Source organism: Panthera onca, chromosome X (genome assembly GCF_046562875.1).
Source record: "Panthera onca isolate mPanOnc1 chromosome X, mPanOnc1 haplotype 2, whole genome shotgun sequence".
Taxonomy (NCBI): domain Eukaryota; kingdom Metazoa; phylum Chordata; class Mammalia; order Carnivora; family Felidae; genus Panthera; species Panthera onca.
The window spans coordinates 53,157,839-53,175,664 of record NC_138357.1 but is presented as its reverse complement, the minus strand read 5'-3'; the positions used below and the strand labels follow the sequence as shown (position 1 = coordinate 53,175,664).

General features: G+C 39.2%; 1 pseudogene; it reads left to right on the top strand.

Moving 5' to 3' along the window:
- The first annotated feature begins 16,982 nt into the window (after positions 1-16,982).
- On the top strand, positions 16,983-17,470 carry LOC145714270 (peptidyl-prolyl cis-trans isomerase A pseudogene; annotated as a pseudogene).
- The last annotated feature ends 356 nt before the right edge of the window (positions 17,471-17,826 follow it).

Sequence of the window (17,826 nt, the reverse complement as noted above, 5' to 3'; positions counted from 1 at the left end):
AGTCAGATATTCAGATAAGTTGGTATCCTACTTTCCCAACACAGCATGCTGGCAGCATTACTACAATTTGAGGGGTTACTAGGAAGTGTTTTTGCCTTTATCATAGCTGATTAACAACAGATCATTTCAGGTTTAGGCAAAAGGTTTACTGGTTTTTTTTATTTTATTTTTGAGTATCACTTCTGTTTTAAGTGGAATGGGATCCTGATGATAAAATTAAGTATCTCTCCATAAGGCAGAAGGAGAATTTCACTTTTTATTCTATTTGATTTTTTATCTGCACATATTCATTTTGATTCATCAAACAACATGTAGATGCACAAATATTTATGTAGAGACAGGCACACATGTTTTTTCTCTAAGATTTTAGAAAGTGTGTGAGACACTAGAGTGACCAACTATCCTGGTTTTCATGGGACTGAGAGCTTTTCCTTGAATGCAGGACTTTCCAGTTCCCAAACTGAGAAAGTTTCAGGCAAACTGAGAAAGTCATCTAAGTTAGGAAAGTCATTCTGATATGACAACTCAAGGCTGGAATTGTGATGTCTCCAACTTTGACTATCTTTTTCAACATTACTTTGGCTATTCGGGTATTTTCTGGTTTCATACAAATTTTAGAATTGTTTATTTTAGCTCTGTGAAGAATTCTGGTGTTATTTTGATAGGGATTGCATTGAACGTGTAGATTACTTTGGGTAGTATTGACATTTTAACAATATTTGTTCTTCCAATTCATGAGCATGGAATGTTTCTCCATCTCTTTGTGTCTTCTTCAATTTCTTTCATAATCTATCTGTAGTTTTCAGTGTACAGATTTTTACCTCAGTGATCAGGTTTATTCCTAGTTATTTTATGGTCTTTGGTGCAATTGTAAATGAGATTGATTCCTTGATTTCTTTTTCTCCTGCTTCATTATTGGTACATAGAAATGTAACCAATTTCTATACATTGATTTTAATCCTGCTACTTTGTTGAATTCATGTATCAGCTGTAGCAGTTTTTTGGTAGAGTCTTTTGGGTTTTCCATGTAGAGTATCATGTCATCTTCAACGAGTGAAAGTTCCACTTCTTCCTTACTGATTTGGATGAACTTTATTTCTTTTTTGTTGTTGATTGCTGAGGATAGGACTTCCAGTAACTTGATGAATAACAGTGGTGAGTGTGAACATCCCTGTGATGTTCCTGACCTTAGGGGAAAATCTCTGTTTTTCCCCATTGAGGGTGATATAACATGTGGGTCTTTCATATATGGTGTTTATTATATTGAGGTATGTTCCTTCCATCCTGACTTTCTCGAAGGTTTTTATTAAGAAAGGATGCTGTATTTTATCAAATGTTTTTTTTCCTCCATCTATTGAGAGGATCATGTGGTTCTTATCCTCTCATTTATTAATGTGATGTATCACATTGATTGATTTGCAGATATTGAGCCTGCCCTACATCCTGGGAATAAACCCCACTTGATCATTGTAAATAATTCTTTTAATGTACTGTTGAATTCTATTTGCTAGAATCTTGTTGAGAATTTTTGTATCCATGTTCGTCAGGTTAATTGGTCTGTAATTCTCCTTTTTACTGGGGTCTTTGTGTGGTTTGGGAATCAAGGTAATGCTGGCCTCGTAGAAGGAGTTTGGAAGTTTTCATTCTATTTCTTTCTTTCTTTTTTTTTTTTTTTTGAAACAACATCAAAAGAATAGGTACCATAACTCCTCTTAAATGTTTTATAGAATTCTCCTGGGAAGCCATCTGACCCCAGACTCTTGGTTGTTGGGAGATTTTTGATTACTGATTCAATTTATTTACTGGTTTCGTGTCTGTTCAAAATTTCTATTTCTTCCTGTTTCAGTTCTGGTAGATTTCCCAATTTGTTGGCATATAATTGCTCATAACATTCTCATATTATTGTTTGCATTCCTGTGTATTGGTTGTCATCTCTTCTCTTTCATTCATGATTTTATTTATTTGGTTCCTTTACTTTTTGTCTTTGTTATTTATGGCTAGTGGTCTATCAATTTTGTTAATTCTTTTAAAGAACTATCTCCTAGTTTCCTTGAGCTGTTCTACTATATTTTTTTAAATTTTGATATCAATGATTTCTGTTCTAATATTTATTATTTCCTTTCATCTGCTGCTTTGGGCTTTATTTGTGGTTCTTTTTCCAGTTCCTTTAGGTATAAGGTTATCCTGTGGATTGGAAACATTTCTTTCTTTAGGAAGGCCTGGATTGCTATATTCTTTCTTTTTGTGACTGCCTTTTCTGCATCCCAAAGGTTTTGTACTGTTGTGTTTTCATTTTCATTGGATTCCTTGTACTTTTGTATGTTCTCTCTAATTTTTTTGCTAACCCATTCATTTTTTAGTAGTATGTTCTTTAACCTCCATGTCTTTGTGGTCTTTCCAAATTGTGTCTTGTTGTTGTTTTCAAGTTACATAGCATTGTGTTCTGAAAATATGCATGGTATGATCTTGATCTTTTTGTAGTTGTTAAAGGCTGATTTGTGTCCTTGTATGTAATCTATTCTTCAGAATGTTCCATGTATACATGAGAAGAATGTGTATTCTGCTGTTTTAGGATGAAATGTCGTGAATATGTTTGTTAAATCCATCTTGTCCAGTGTGTCATTCAAAGGCATTGTTTCCTTCTTGGTTTTCTGCTTAGATGACCTGTCCATTGTTGTAAGTGGAGCATTAAAGTCTCCTACTATTATTGTATTATTATCAATGACTTTATATTTGTTATTATTTGATTATATATTTAGGTGCTTCACGTTTGGGGAATAAATATTTATAATTGTTAGATCCTCTGGTGGATAGACCCCTTAATGTAATACCCTTATTTGTTTCTTGTTACAGTCTTGGTTTTATAGTCTAGTTTGTCTGATATAAATATGGGTATTCCAGCTTTCTTTTGACGTCCATTAGCTTGATTGATGGTTCCCCATCCTCTCACGTTCAATATGCAGTTGTCTTTAGGACTCAAATGAGTCAGTTGTGAGCAGCACAAAGATGGATCTTTTTTTTTTTAATCTATTCTTATACCCTATTTCTTTTTATTGGAACATTTAGTCCATTTACATTTAGAGTGATTATTGAAAGATATGAATTTAGTGTCATTTTGTTGCACTAAACACAGAGGTGGTGTTTATGGTGATATTCCCTGGTCTTTTCTAATCTTTGTTGCTTTTGATCTTTTTGTTTTGTTTTGTTCTTTTCTTCACTGAAAGAGTCCTGATCAAAGTTTTTGTAGAGCTCATTTAGTGGTCATGAAGTCCTTTAGTTTTGTTTGTCTGGGAAACTTTTTATCTCTCCTTCTATTCTGAATGACAGCCTTGATGGACAAAGAATTCTTGGCTTCATATTTTTCCCATTCAGCACATTGTATATGTCCTGCCATTCTTTTCAGCCTGCCAAGTTTCTGTGGACAGAACTACTACAAACTTCATCTGTCTTCCCTTGTGAGTTAAGGACTTTTTCCCCTTGCTGTTATCATAATTCTTTCCTTGTCTGTTTATTTTCTGAATTTGACTATGATATGCCTTGGTGATGGCTGGTTTTGTGATGGGACTTCTCTGTGCCTCTTGGATTTTGGTGTCTGTGTCCTTCCCCAGATTAGCCTCACATAAACCTTCTGCTCCTTTTTCTCTTCTTCTTCTGGGACTCCTATGACACAAATGTTAGTCCTTTTTTAAGTGTCTGAGTTCTTTAAGTTTTATATTGTGATCTTTTTGTCTTTGTTTCCCTCTTTTGTCTGCTTCTTTTTTCCCCATAATTTTATCTTCTTTTTTTAAATGTTTTTATTTTATTTTTGAGAGAGACACAGAGTGCAAGTGGGGGAGGGGTAGAGCGAGAGGGAGACACAGAATTTGAATCAGGCTCCAGACTCTGAGCAGTCAGCACAGAGCGTGACATGGGGCTCGAGCTCATGGACTGTGAGATCATGACCTGAGCCAAAATCATATGCTTAACCGAGACTCTCAGGCACCATTCCCCCATAATTTAATCTTCCATATCACTGATTCGCTGCTCTATTTCATTAATCCTTGCTGTCATGGCGTCTATTTGAGATTGCATGTTGGTTCTAACATTTTTAATTTTGGCCTGTGTAGATTTTAGTTCTTTTGTTTCTGCAGAAAATTATTTTATTGTGTCTTCTATGTCTTTTTCAACCTGAGTTAGTATTCTTATAATCATGGTTTTAAATTCTAGTTCAGACATCTTACTTATATCTGTGTTGACTAAATCCCTGTTGTCATTTCTTCCTGTTCTTTCTTTTTGGGTGAATTCCTCCATCTTATCATTTTGGAGGAAATAAAAAAATTATGAAAATAAAAATTAAAAAAATAAAAACAAAAGAAAATTTAAAAAATCAAGTAAAGAAAGCTAGATCCTAGATATGCTTTAGGTTGCTTGTTGAGAGAAACTTAAAAGAAAAGAGAAAAAAGAGAAGGAAAAATAATTTTTTAGAAACTAAAAAAAATTGAATAATAAAATAGAATAAAATAAAATAAGGAAAAGAAAACAGAGTAAAAGAATTTCCTCTGTCTGTATCCAAGAAAGAGAAGGAAAATAAAGAAAAAAGAAAACACATAGGTAAAAACAGAAGCAGAGAATACAAACAATGAAATCTGAATTAATCTACATCCAGTTTTTCCTAGAACTAAAACTCTGCAGCACACTATAGTCCATAAACTGAGCAGGTAGAAGGGATTTGTGCCTGGAGGGCACAAGTGGGAGGCACTTGGTGTAATAGCTCCATTCTCCACTTGGTGGCACTGCTTACATCACTAGAGTCGATATGCGTGTGTGTGCATGTGTGCACAGGCCCTAGAGGTCAAAATGTCTTCACGTAGCTCTCTAGTCTCTGGCATGGGGATTTTGTGCCTTCACAGACACATGATCAAACACCCCTCATTTATCTCAGGCTTCCTTCTGCTCCTCAGCTTTAACCTGTCTGTGTCCATGCTGCTACCTGCCTTGTGATGCCTCCCTCCAGAATTTTATCTCAGTTGGGTCTGTGTTTCAAACCCCCACACTTCAAAGACCACCACAGTTTGGAACCTCACTGTTCCTCTGGGTGAGGGTCTTGTTGAGCAGTGGCTGGGCGCCAGCTTATCCCAGAAAATGGTTGTACAGTCATGCAGTGACAGCTCAGTTTATGGTAAATCACAACAAACAGCTGGCACCAGATTTTGCTGCCCTCTGACATCTTTGTTCCAATATCAAATGTGGCAGCTCTCCGGAGTCTGCCAGGATTTTGCCCATGGGGAGGCTGTATGGCCTTTATCCAATGCACTCCAAACTGGGGAATACTTCTACCTGCAGGGCACATAGACCCCTCAAACCATGCTGCTTGCTCATAGGGATTCACCCTACTTCCTCGCTGGACAGCAGGCAGGCACTGAACTCCAAACCTTCAGACTCTGCATTCTATTTATAGAGTTCTGTTGGTATTGAAACCCTTTCCTTTCTTACTGTCAATGATTTTGGGGAACAGACTTCTTGTCCAGTCCCCTATGAGCATTTTCACTTTCTCCTTTTTTCTCCAGCTACTTTTGGGGAAATTATTTTTCTTCCAAGATCCCAATGTGGTGCACTCTCCACCTTTCTTTTCCTCTCTTTGCTCTACCTCTGAGAGAGTGGCTCCCTATGCTCTGCAGCTCTGCAACTTTTCTGTCCTCAATTAACCTCTCTGCACTGCATGCCTGTCAAGTTCTCTGACTGAAATTATACAGATTGTTGCATTTATCCTCAGATCAGTTTCCTAGGTGTTCAAAATGGTTTGATGCTGATCTAGCTGTGTTTCACAGATGAGACAAGCTCAGGGTCTTGATTCTATTCTGCCATCTTAACTCTCCTCTGCACTTACTAATTCTAAATTTTATTAGTTTCTTTTTAAATGTAAGCCATTAAGTATTCCCACTTCAATTAAATGTTTGGTATGCATTAATTAAATTTATTACCATGATGCTTTGCCCCTTTTCCTTTTCACTGCCTGTACTCCAGCCTCTCACTTTAACATTCATAGATAATCACAATAGCCTCCTGATGGATCACCATGCCATTAGTCACTCATAGGTTCAATCCAGACTTGTTATCACCATCAGAATATTAATAATAGCACTGTCCTTGAATGAATATATGTGATGTGCCAGTTATGTAGTATGGAGTGTTAATTTAATTTTCACAAGAACTCTGTGAGATCAGCACTATTATTATCTCCTTTTTACAGATGAGGACAGTGAAGCTGAGGTGAAGTTAAGTAATTTGTTCAAGGTCAAATAATTACAAAACAAAAGATGTTGAACAAGTTTTGCAAGTTGTATCTTTAAAACATATTTTGAGGGGCGTCTGGGTGGCTCAGTCTGTTAAGCATCCAACTTCAGTTTAGGTCATGATCTCACAGGTTCATGAATTTGAGCCCCATGTTGGGTTCTGTGCTGACAGCTCAAAGCCTGGAGTCTGCTTAAATTCTGTGTCTCTTTCTCTTCTCTTCCCCATATCTTGAGCCCTACAATTTTATCTACATCTTCTACAAATTCCCCACATATCAGCCAGAGTCATCTTTTTAAAATCAAATTATATTACATCAAACTCTGCTTAAAACCTTTAATGGTATCCCATTATAATTAGAATAAAAAACAAAATCCCTCTTGTGGTCTACAAAGATGTACATAATTAGACCCCTGCCTTATTCTAGACGTTCATTTCCTGCAGCTGTCCTCTTTATTTACTTCAGCTCAGCCACACTGGTTTTCTGTTTCTAGAACATATCAAGTTCATTCCCACATAAAGACCTTTAAATCTACTATTCCATTTGATTGGAAGACGTTTTGTCAGATATTCACCTGGATCATCCCATCATTTAATTCAAATCTCAACTCGGTTTTCACCTCATCAAGAAGGCTTATTTATTTATTTATTTATTTTTTTAAATTTCAGTATAATTTGAGCAACACACAATGTTATATTAGTGTCAGGTGTAAAGCATAGTGATTCAAAGTTTATACATTATGCTATGCTCACTACGAGTGTACTACCACCTGTCACCATACAACCTTATTATATTACCGTTCATTATGTTTTCAATGCTGTACCTTGTATTCATGTGACTTATTCATTCTGTAACTGGAAACCTTTACTCAAGGAAGGCTTTCTTTAACCATCAAATCTAAAGTAGTTTTCTGCACCTGACCAGTCATTATACTGCCCTATTTCATTTTCTTCATCACACTTATCACTATCTTAAATTATCTGGAAAATATTTTTTTTGTGTGTTATTGTCATTTGTATCTCCTGTCCATAGCTAGGAACTAAGTACTATGAGAGGAGAGGATTGCCAATACACATCACTACTATGGCCCCAATTATTAGAATAGTCCCTGGTGTGTAGGAGCTCAATAAATATTCATTGATTGAATCCACTTTTGTCTGGACTTCAGAGCACCAGATGTTAACCACTATGCTAAACTACTTCCTAAAGGATAGATTTATTCATCTTATTCCTTCAAAAATCATCAGTGTTGCCATTGTCTATGATTTAAAATTCCAACTGCTTGGTTTCGCTTTCACTTCTAGTATGCCTTTCCACCTGACTTCCATCTGCACCCTTTCTTATATATTATTATTGAAACACAGCAGGTGATTTGAATATACTCTATATTTCTTCCACACTGTGCACTTCCCCACACCCCCACCTTCCCTCTCATCATTTCACCTATAAAATATTAGATACATCCTTCACAGCCAAGCTCAAATCACACTCCTTATACAAAACTTTCCTAACCTCTCTGTGATGATGTAATGTATAAAATATATATTTTATTATCTGAATAATCATATATATATTAATATTTTAATATTTTATTTTATATTAAAAAATAATTTATTGTCAATTTAGCTAATATAAAGTGTAGTCTTGATTCAGGAGTAGATTCCCATGATTCATCACTTATGTACAACACCCACTGTTTATCCTAACAAGTATCCTCCTCAGTGCCCATCACCCATTGTCCAAGCCCTCCAAAACCCTCACCCCCATAAACCCTCAGTTTGTTCTCTGTATTTAAAAGTCTGTTATGGTTTGCCTCCCTCTCTCTTTGTAAATTATTTTTTTTCTTCCCTTCCCCTGTGGTCTTCTGTTAAGTTTATCAAATTCTACATATGAGTGAAAACATAGATATATGTCTTTATCTGACTGACTTATTTCATTTGGCACAATACCCTCCAGTTCCATCCACATTGTTGCAAGTGAAGAGATTTCATTCTCTTTCTTTGCTGGGTAATATTCCAAGGTGTGTGTGTGTGTATATATATATATATATATATATATATATATATATATGCCACTGTTGGAGAAGTGGATAAAGTACACCAAAGATGGCTGGTTGGACTAAAACAAACTCTGGTCTCTAGCTTAGAGACCCCTCCTCCAGGTTCTACTTCCTTTGTTTGCTGCATGTGTGAAAACCACCCCCCACACATACACACAAATATGGAGGCTAATAACTGTAAATTACCCTTCCTGCTCGAATTTGGGGCTCAGGTCTTTGGAGAAACAGTCTCCTCTGAGCCCACCGGTGTTAAATATCCAATCTGCCAAGGTCTTTGAGTGCCGCTTGGTTTTTCCGCCAGCATTCCAGACTGATTCAGAAACAAATTTGGTTCCCTGACCGGGAAACCCAACCGTGCTGGCCCATTGTTGCCACCGGTTTGGAAGAACAGCGAGGCGGGGAATGAGGGATCAAAAGGGAAAGTGCGTGTCTTGCCTAAATTTTGGCAGTCTCCTCTGTTCCCTTCAGGCTGGCCCCGCTCTGCTGTTCTCACCAGACTGGAGGAGACTTGGCAGGTGAGGACCTGGACCCAACATCACAACTGGTAAGGCTGGGGCCCAATCTAGTCAGGTCCACTAGCAAGGGTGGAAGGGGGACCTGATCACTCCCCGAAACTTCAGAAGTCTCACAGGTAGGGATTCTATGGTAGGGAATACAATAACCTCTGGTGTGTATGTGAATGTGAATGTGTGACTCCATGTAGCTTGCCTGCTGAGTTCGATTCTATGGCTCCATGGGCAGGCGCCCTTGGGGTCCCCAGGGCGACATGGAGGAGTCTGAGTAGGTCCGTCTGCAATTCCATGATGGATGGCGCTCGGTCTGTGGCCATATCTGAATGGCTTCTGATCCTGGGTCGCAGGGCTGGGACCTGTGGGGCTGAGTGCCACCTGGGTTCCTTTGGGACATGGCCAGGCAGGTATCTGGTTGGACTCCTCATTGGAAGGGACGCCCCTGTCCCTCTGTCTTTGTGACTCTGCCTCACAGGAGGATTGTGGGGTCGGGACAGAGCAAGGAGAGCCAGGCAAAGGTTTTAGCTGCTTTATCCTGAGACTCACCCAGGGAGCCAAAGAAGCAACCCACCGTTCCCCTAATGTTCCCCTCTTCATGACTCTTTAGGCTCCCTCCCACCTCCCCTGAGCTTGAAACTACCCCCCCCCCAACCAGGCAGACTCCCTACTGCCACCACCGCCTCTACCACAGCCAGGGCGCTGCGCTGCCCTGGCAGCACCCATTTCTCCTCCCCTTCCAGGCCAGAGAACCCTCACCCACAAGGCCTGGCTACCAGATTGTGTCCTTGGCCAGGCACAGGCACTCTTCAGATGCCAGTCCACATCCACTGGTATCAAGAGGCTCTCAGGGGGATCAGAGCAGGGAGCTGAGAAAGCATAAATATGCCCAGCAGCAAGGGGGAGACCCAGAACCTCCTTAGCAAGGGGTCAATGAACCTACTGCAAGGGGAAAGGACATTAAAAAGAATAAGTGTCCCAACAAGTGAAAGTCCCAAAAACCCAGCTGATCAGGAGGAACCTTGAGAAGGGGACCTTATTGGTCTAGCCGAGATAGAACCAGACTAAAAAGGGACACTGACTATCTCTCCCTGTTCCTCTGTTTAAGGGATTCTCCCTCACTTGCCAGGTTAACAGCTATAATTGGAGCCAACTGTGGTTAGTCTACCTCAGGACAGGGACTTTAAGGAATATTCCCAAGCAGTTGCTGCTTCTGGCCTTCCTCTCTCCCCTCATGTTTCTGCACCAACTTGGGTGTGGTTCTATACCATCCTCAGTGTCTCAGGCACGATTGCTTCCTCCTCCCACCCTCCAAGTCAAGGAGCAAAATGCACCCCCCCATTGGACCACCCACTTCAGATATCTCCACTGGTGCCCCAGATGAAAATTGACAATGGGGAAAAATTGATTGAGTTTTAGGGGTACACAGGTGAAACATATTCAATGTTTAAACTAATTTAAGTTTATTGGACCTGTCTTTAAAGTTATCGACAAAGGTCAAATAAGCTCATGTTATCTCTGTTGCAATTTGTTAATGATAGTTAATTTTGCCTGTCTCAAAGTTTTCATGGGTAATTGCTAAGATAACTTTCAAGGTCCTTGGTAACCTGAAACTTTCCAAATAGGATGGAATACTAAAGCTTTGATTATTGAACATAGGTTGTGTTTTGAACTTCTTATTGCTGAGAAATTAAGGCTATTTGGACTTATTGCAAATCATGCTTTGTACTTAATTGGTTCATGAATATACCATCTAAAAATATTCTGATGTAAACACCTCTCACTTGTTTACTAAGTCTTCAATTGGAGACTAAGGTTTCCTAAGAGTTAAAATTCTGCCAAATGTACTTAAGACTGATGAAAATAAAGAAAGCAACTCTGTATGTAGGAAAATAGGAGGCATATAAGAAAGATATAAGGAATGGAAATAAGGTTTCGTTGAGGGTAGAAGAAAGCAATTTTGTCCTAAATGAGACAGGTTATTTGGAAAGAAAAGGCTTTGGGACAAAGTTTAAAAGCAAAAGAAAGTTGTAGAAGGTTGAGATGAATGGAATCTTAAAAGTACACTAGTATAAAGTTGAAATCCTGCCTTTCTCTCTGCTCAAATGACAAAGTTTTCTTGAACTGTTGATCTGCTCTTGATAGGGCAATGCAAACAAAGGTCTATCCTCCAGGAAAATCAAAGTTTTAGGTCTCATCTCTATCAGGTCTTTGATTACTTAGTTAAAATTTCTCAATGTTAAAGGAGTTAGGTTTTGATAACAACTGTATAATGCTATACATTCACCTTTGGGATATTTTTTGCCACTTTGGTTGAATATATAAAATTGTAAGATTTGTAATGATCTGTAATCCTATTTAGGATGCACTTAGGACTTCTGGTGTTTTCACAAACTTCTCAGTGTTTAAATGGTAAATGAAGACTTCTTGACCAATTAGGCCCTGTTATTTGGGATGCTAAGTTACTTGGAAAAGTACTGCCATACAATGGTAAACCTTAGATTGTATTACACAGGTAAATGCTGTAACTGCCCAAATCTATATGCAATTTCTAAAGATTTAATGTTTTGGTATAAAGTCATCACTTAATATTCTGATTACTTGAGATGTTATGTGTCACAGAAATAACGGAATGTGTCAATTGCATCATAATGAAGTCTCATCAGATCTTTAATGATGTCTATTTCTGATATTTTGTCATTTATCATTGTTCTTATTCTCTCACAAAATGTGTTTCTTCTTCCAGGAGATTTATAAAAAGGACTTTGGGGATAAATACAGGTATTCAGCATCTTTAAGATTAATACTAAAATGGGTAAAAATTTCCAGAAATAAAAAGCTGTATTCAAACTGAACAAGAATTAGGAACATTGGATTAAACAAACTCAGGAAGATTACTGTTTTGTGATTCTTGTTGAAAATATTGCTGGTTCTCTAATATTTCCTCTTCCAGATTAAGGAAATTTTCTCTTAAGATATGTATGATACTAAAAAAATGTCATAAAGTATGCATTTGTATACTGAAGAATTTATCTTTTCTCTCTACATAACTCACCTGAAATTCAAAACTCTCAGAGTATTCTTTCTTTCCTGGCAATTACAATTGTTTGCATAACTTCAGTGAGAATCTGTTCATCTTATAACATGTCATCATTTGGAAATACTGGTTATTTTACCAAGGATTTGACTGGAATGTCATATTTGAGGATGACATTCATAGACTCAGATATGACCAGACAGCTTTAATGAATTAGGGTTGGCTTTATAAAACATGGAGCCATAAAACCGCTTGGAAATGTTGGCTTGGTGCCTTGCTTGCAGAGTTCCCAGCAGCCTCCCCAGGTAAGTAAGGAAGGCAACTTCCTGGCAGATGCAGGAACCTCAGGATATCTTGGGGACCTCATGAAGAGTAATTCACCCAATTCTACAGGTATTTCAGGCCTGTCTGATGGCAAATACAGGCTTCTGGCTTGGAGAGGCTACTAAAAGTTCAACCCGGAGATTCCTCATAAAAGTTTCCAACAAAGCAAACTTTAAGAGATCCTCATGATCAATCGCTATTCTTGCTGAGCTTATGTAAATAATTAGGCTAGATTTGTTAAGACTGGATTTGTTCTACAAATGCACTGGTCTCAATTTGGCTATCTCTGGAAAGGGTGGGTTTTAGAGAGAACAACTATGTTTCAACAATGAACTGTTATGGTTGTTAAATTCTAGTTATGATTGCCTTTAAATGTTTGTTGTTTGCCTAAACTAGATACTTTAGGTAAACTTCAGAAAATTGTCACAATATTTTATGTATAAGCAATCTTCTGTGTTTGTTATTCTATGGGGATAATAATAAGACCCCATGGGCATACGATTATTTCAACAACTGGAAAACAAGATGGCTCTCTAAATATGCAAACCATATATTCTCTAAACCTGATCTGACAGTTCCCATAAACCCGATTCTTTTGAAGACTTGGAGGTGGACTTTACAGACATACAACCAAACAGAGGATTCAGTTTCAGTTATCACCCCATGGGTCCATCACTCGAGAGCTAAGAAGGCTAACTCAGAGTAACCCTCAACCTGGCGAAGTGATCTATATCCACTCAACCCGCTTAAACTGACCCTCAATAAGACACTGGCCCCTGAGATCTCCAGCCCTGCTCCAGCCACACCCTGGAAGCTGGCTGGCCTGCCCAAGGCAGAAGCTTGAGGAATCAACATATGGACCGAACCCAAGGGTTTGGATGCAACTTTGCCAGCCCTTGCCCCTTACTGGTGTCATAGCCCTGATCTTACTTCTTGCTGTTGGGCTGATAGAGACTGCAACAACAAGCTGGACATTGGACTAAAGATACATGCCAGGTCTCACATACCTCATTTGGATGGGAGGAATTTTAAGTATTGCCTGTATATTATGATAACTGCTCTCACCCTCACAACTGCTGCTTACCCACTTTGCCCCCAGGATTGTTATATGACAATAAGGGGGTTGAGGGCATTCAGTGCCTTCACCCCCCTCCACAAAGATTGCTACAAGGGAAAAGCACCCATTCTCTGTAAGTCACCCAGTGCCCTAAGGACTAAGTATTGGACTGAGGAGATAACCCAAAATGTCAGTAACCCATGTCACAACAAGTGCCTCCAAAGAGAGAAGGGAGCTTGCTACACTTACCTTCCTCAATGGGGGATCTCAGATGGGGGAAGGATGAAAGGGTCCTGAAAATGTTATAAAGGATACCCAGGACAGGGTAATATAAGCCATAAATTTGACCACTCCCCTGGCAGCCTACCAGGGTTTAAGCCTTTAAGCCCTCAATCAGATGCTTACCAATTCCCCATTCCAGCGTTAGGCCAACACTATTCTACAAGTCCTCCATAAAATAGATAATCACACCCAAACCTGCTGGAGGTGCTTGCCCCTCAGCCAGAGGGCTTACTTAGCCACCCCCATCCCTTTGGCCTGGGAAGCTCCTGAAAATCTCAAAACCAACACTTCTGTCTTAATTGGACCCCTGGCCACTGGGGTCCGTCTCACAAATCCCGACAATCTAATCTGTACAGTCCCTGAAGGTATGAACGGTACCTCTCTATGTAGAAGAAATATAACCTTAAAGAGGAATACAACCCTATGTTCAACCCATGGGGTGTTCTATCTGTGTTTTAAATTGGCCTACCAATGCTTAGAGGCCAACAGGACTCAGATATGTTATTCCATCTTCCTAACCCCAGAAATATCCATATACACTGAATATCAGCTGCCAACAGCCTTTAGCCCCAAGTCCTGGTCTAAATGGGCAGTCTTGCTACCCGTTCTGATTGGAGCATGAATTTGACAGGAATAGGAACAGGAATAGGGGGCATAGGTTCATCCGTAGGACTATACCATAGACTATCTCAAGAGCTAAATGAAGACATGGAATGGGTGGCAGATTCTCTGGTAACCTTACAAAGCCAAATAAACTCTCTGGCAGCAGTGACCCTCCAAAATAGGCAAGCCCTCGACCTCCTCACTTCAGAAAAAGGAGGGACTTGCATCTTTCTGGGGGAGGAATGTTGCTATTTTGTAAACCATTCAGGAATAGTTACAACTAAGGTTAAGGAACTCAAGGAAAAAAATCAAGGTAGACAACAGGAAAGTATCAGTCAATGGAAAGGATGGAATCTCATGGATTTGGCATCCTGGCTTCCTGCCCTGGCGGGGCCCCTCCTCTCCATAATTTTACTTGTATCCGTTGGCCCCTGTATGCTGAATGCCATGGCACGTTTTATTGAAAACACTGTTGCTCACCAAACTACTGCATATATCTTAGTCTTCCGAGAGTACCAACCTGTAAAACTGAAAGGTGATGCCTACTAAAAGTTTTTTTTTTTAAGGCATCAAAGTGGGGGAATGTTGGAGAAGTGGATAAAGTACACCAAAGATGGCTGATTGGGCTAAAACAAACTTTGGCCTCTAGCTTATAGACCCGTCCTCCAGGTTCTTCTTTCTTTGTTTGCTGTGCATGCAACCCCTCCCCCCAACACACACACAAATATGGAGGCTGATAACTATAAATTACCCTTTCTGCTCGCATTTGGAGCTCAGATCTTTGGAGAAATGGTCTTCTCTGATCCCTCCGGTATTAAATAAATCTCCAATCCACCAAGATCTCCGAGTGCCGCTTGGTTTGTCTGCCAGCGTTCCAGCCTGTTTCTGTAACAAAGCATCTTCATTTTCATGTAAGGCATCACCACTTTTCTGTACTTCTGTGGTTGGAGATGAGCTGCACTTTATTAGATTTTCTTGCGCAATTGCCAGTCCATCAAGCACAACTAATAATTCACCAGTTTGCAGTGTGCAATTCTTGTTTTTTGAAGAAAGATTTAATTGTTCTTTCACTCTCTCCAATTTTCCATTGTGTATTAACAGAGCTTGTTTCAGATCAATTGTTGCTCTTCCTAATAAAGTGTCTGCCTTTAAAGTATAATGACTTCAAATTCAAAATCCCAATGTAATCTATGGGATCACATTTATAGTTAGCTGTTCATCCTATTTTGGATTAGAAGAACTACTGGATTTTTCTGTTTTCTTAATTTCTCCATCTACAACTACTTCTGTATATATTGCTGTTCCAAATAAGTTCTTTTTTCTATTTGGTTTGGCACTAGAGAAAGTTACTTGTAACTGTGACCTTCCACTGTGGTTATTACTAGTATCAGACCGTGGTGAAGCAGTGGCCAAGTCCCAATATTCAGCTTAAACTATGTACCAGGAACTGTGCTAGACACTGGGACTTATAAAGATGAGTAAAACACTATTCCTTTTTTCTTTTTCTTTTTTTTTTTCACTATTCCTTTTTTCAGGGACCTCATAATCTAGTGAGGAGACAAATACGGCAGGAAGCTGTCAGCTCACGGAGGTCAGGCGACCTTGGCAAGTGGCACCCCCTCCAGCGGCAGGCACCCTCACCCTTCTGCGCCCAAGATCAGCAGTGGTGGCAGCAGCCACCCAGGGCCCTGCAGCCCAGGCCATCTGCAGCCACTTGGAACCTGGTCGCTGTGCTCACCAACACTTGACACTACTGCCACCCCCACACTGGCCACGCGCCACCCCCAGCAGACCCCAAACCTCCCTCCTCAGGAACATGCCAGGAGCTTGCCCCTCCCCATAGGCCCCCGCACCGTGCGCTGCACCTTGGCCGCCTAAAACTGCCAACTCTGGACCCGGAATCTGGCTTCCATCTAAATTGTTTGCTTTTAAATAGCAAATTCACTAAGGGAGGTAGGCCCTAAGGATGCCCTAAGGGTGGATTATTTATTTCAGTTCAGCCCATTCCTATTGTTATCTACTCCCAAACCCAGTTTTCTTGTCTAAGGCAATATATTATGAAAAACAAAAATTCTAATTTGAGACAAATGCCATGTTCAAAATTTTACTTTCTGGTTTTCTTGATTTTAGGCATGTTTCATAATTCATTTTTAGAACCTAAGGTAACATCTTCCTTAAAAAAAAAAAAGTACAAGCAAACAAAAAATGTTTTGGTTTATTTCTGAAACAGGCTTACCATAGCTATAATGAGTTTACAAAAGATTTCTGTTAGACATCCAGCATAAGAGCATTTATTTACTAAAAATTTGAAATTTGTCATGCATTCATAAATTAAACATTTGACTATTGATTCAAATCTTAGTCAAATTGTGCATATCATAACTTACGTAGATTTTTGTAAATTTTTTATTTTGCTTCGTTTTTATTCCTGGCAAACAAAGCTTTAGGTAAAAATCACATTAATTCTTCCATATCAAGAAATGGCTAAATTAAAAAAAAATGATTATATCAGACTCAAAAGCTTCTGCACAAAAAAAGAAACAGTCAAAAACAAAAAGACAACCTACAGAATGGAAGGAAGTTCTTGCAAACCATACATTGGATAAGGAACTAATATCCAAAATATATAAAGAACTCATACAACTTAATAACAAATAACAAACAATCCAAGGAAAAAATGGGCAGAAGAACTAAATAGACATTTTTCCAAAGAGGACATCAAAATGGCCAACAGGCATGTGAAACGATGCTCAACATCATTCATCATCAGGAAGATGAAAATCAAAACAACAATGAGGCCTTGCAGATGCCCACCACCCTGGAGCTCCCTGCGCCATCCAGCCATGCTCACTCCCACTGTGTTCTTTGACCTCCTTATGGTGAGCAAGCCCTTGGACTGTGTCTTCTTTGAGCTGAGGACAAATTTCCAAAGACAACATAAAACTTTCATGCTCTGAGCACTGGAGAGAAAGGATTTGTTTATAGATTCCTGCTTTCACAGGACTATTCCAAGATTTATGTGTCAGAATGGTGACTTTACATGCCATAATGGCACTGGCTGCAAGTCCATCTATGGTGAGAAATTTGATGATGAGAATTTCATCCTGAAGCATACAGGCCATGGCACCTATACTTGGCAAACGCTGAAACCAACACAAATGATTCCCAGTTTTTCATCTGCACTGACAAGACTGAGTGGTTGAACGATAAGCATGTGATCTTTGGCAAGGTGAAAGAGGGCATGAATATAGTGGAAGCCATGAAACACTTTGGGTCCAGGAATGGCAAGACCAGCAAGAAGATCACTATTGCTGATTATAGACAACTCTAATAAATTTGACTTGTGTTTTACCTCCACAACCATTCCTTCTGTAGCTCAGGAGAGCACCCTTTCACCCCCATCTGCTTGAAATATCCTATAATCTTTGTGCTCTCACTGCAGTTCTATAGGTTTAATAGTTTCTTTATTCCCCTCCAAGTCTAGCTGGATTGCAGAGCTAAGTTTATGAATATGAACTAAAAACTAAACAACAACAACAACAACAAAATCAAAACCACAATGTGATATCACCCCACACCTGTTAGAATGGCTATTATCAAGATGAGGCAACAGGTGTGGGCCTTTTAAAAAAAGTACATACACATTGTTGGTAGGATCATAAATTTGTTTAACCACTATGGAGAACA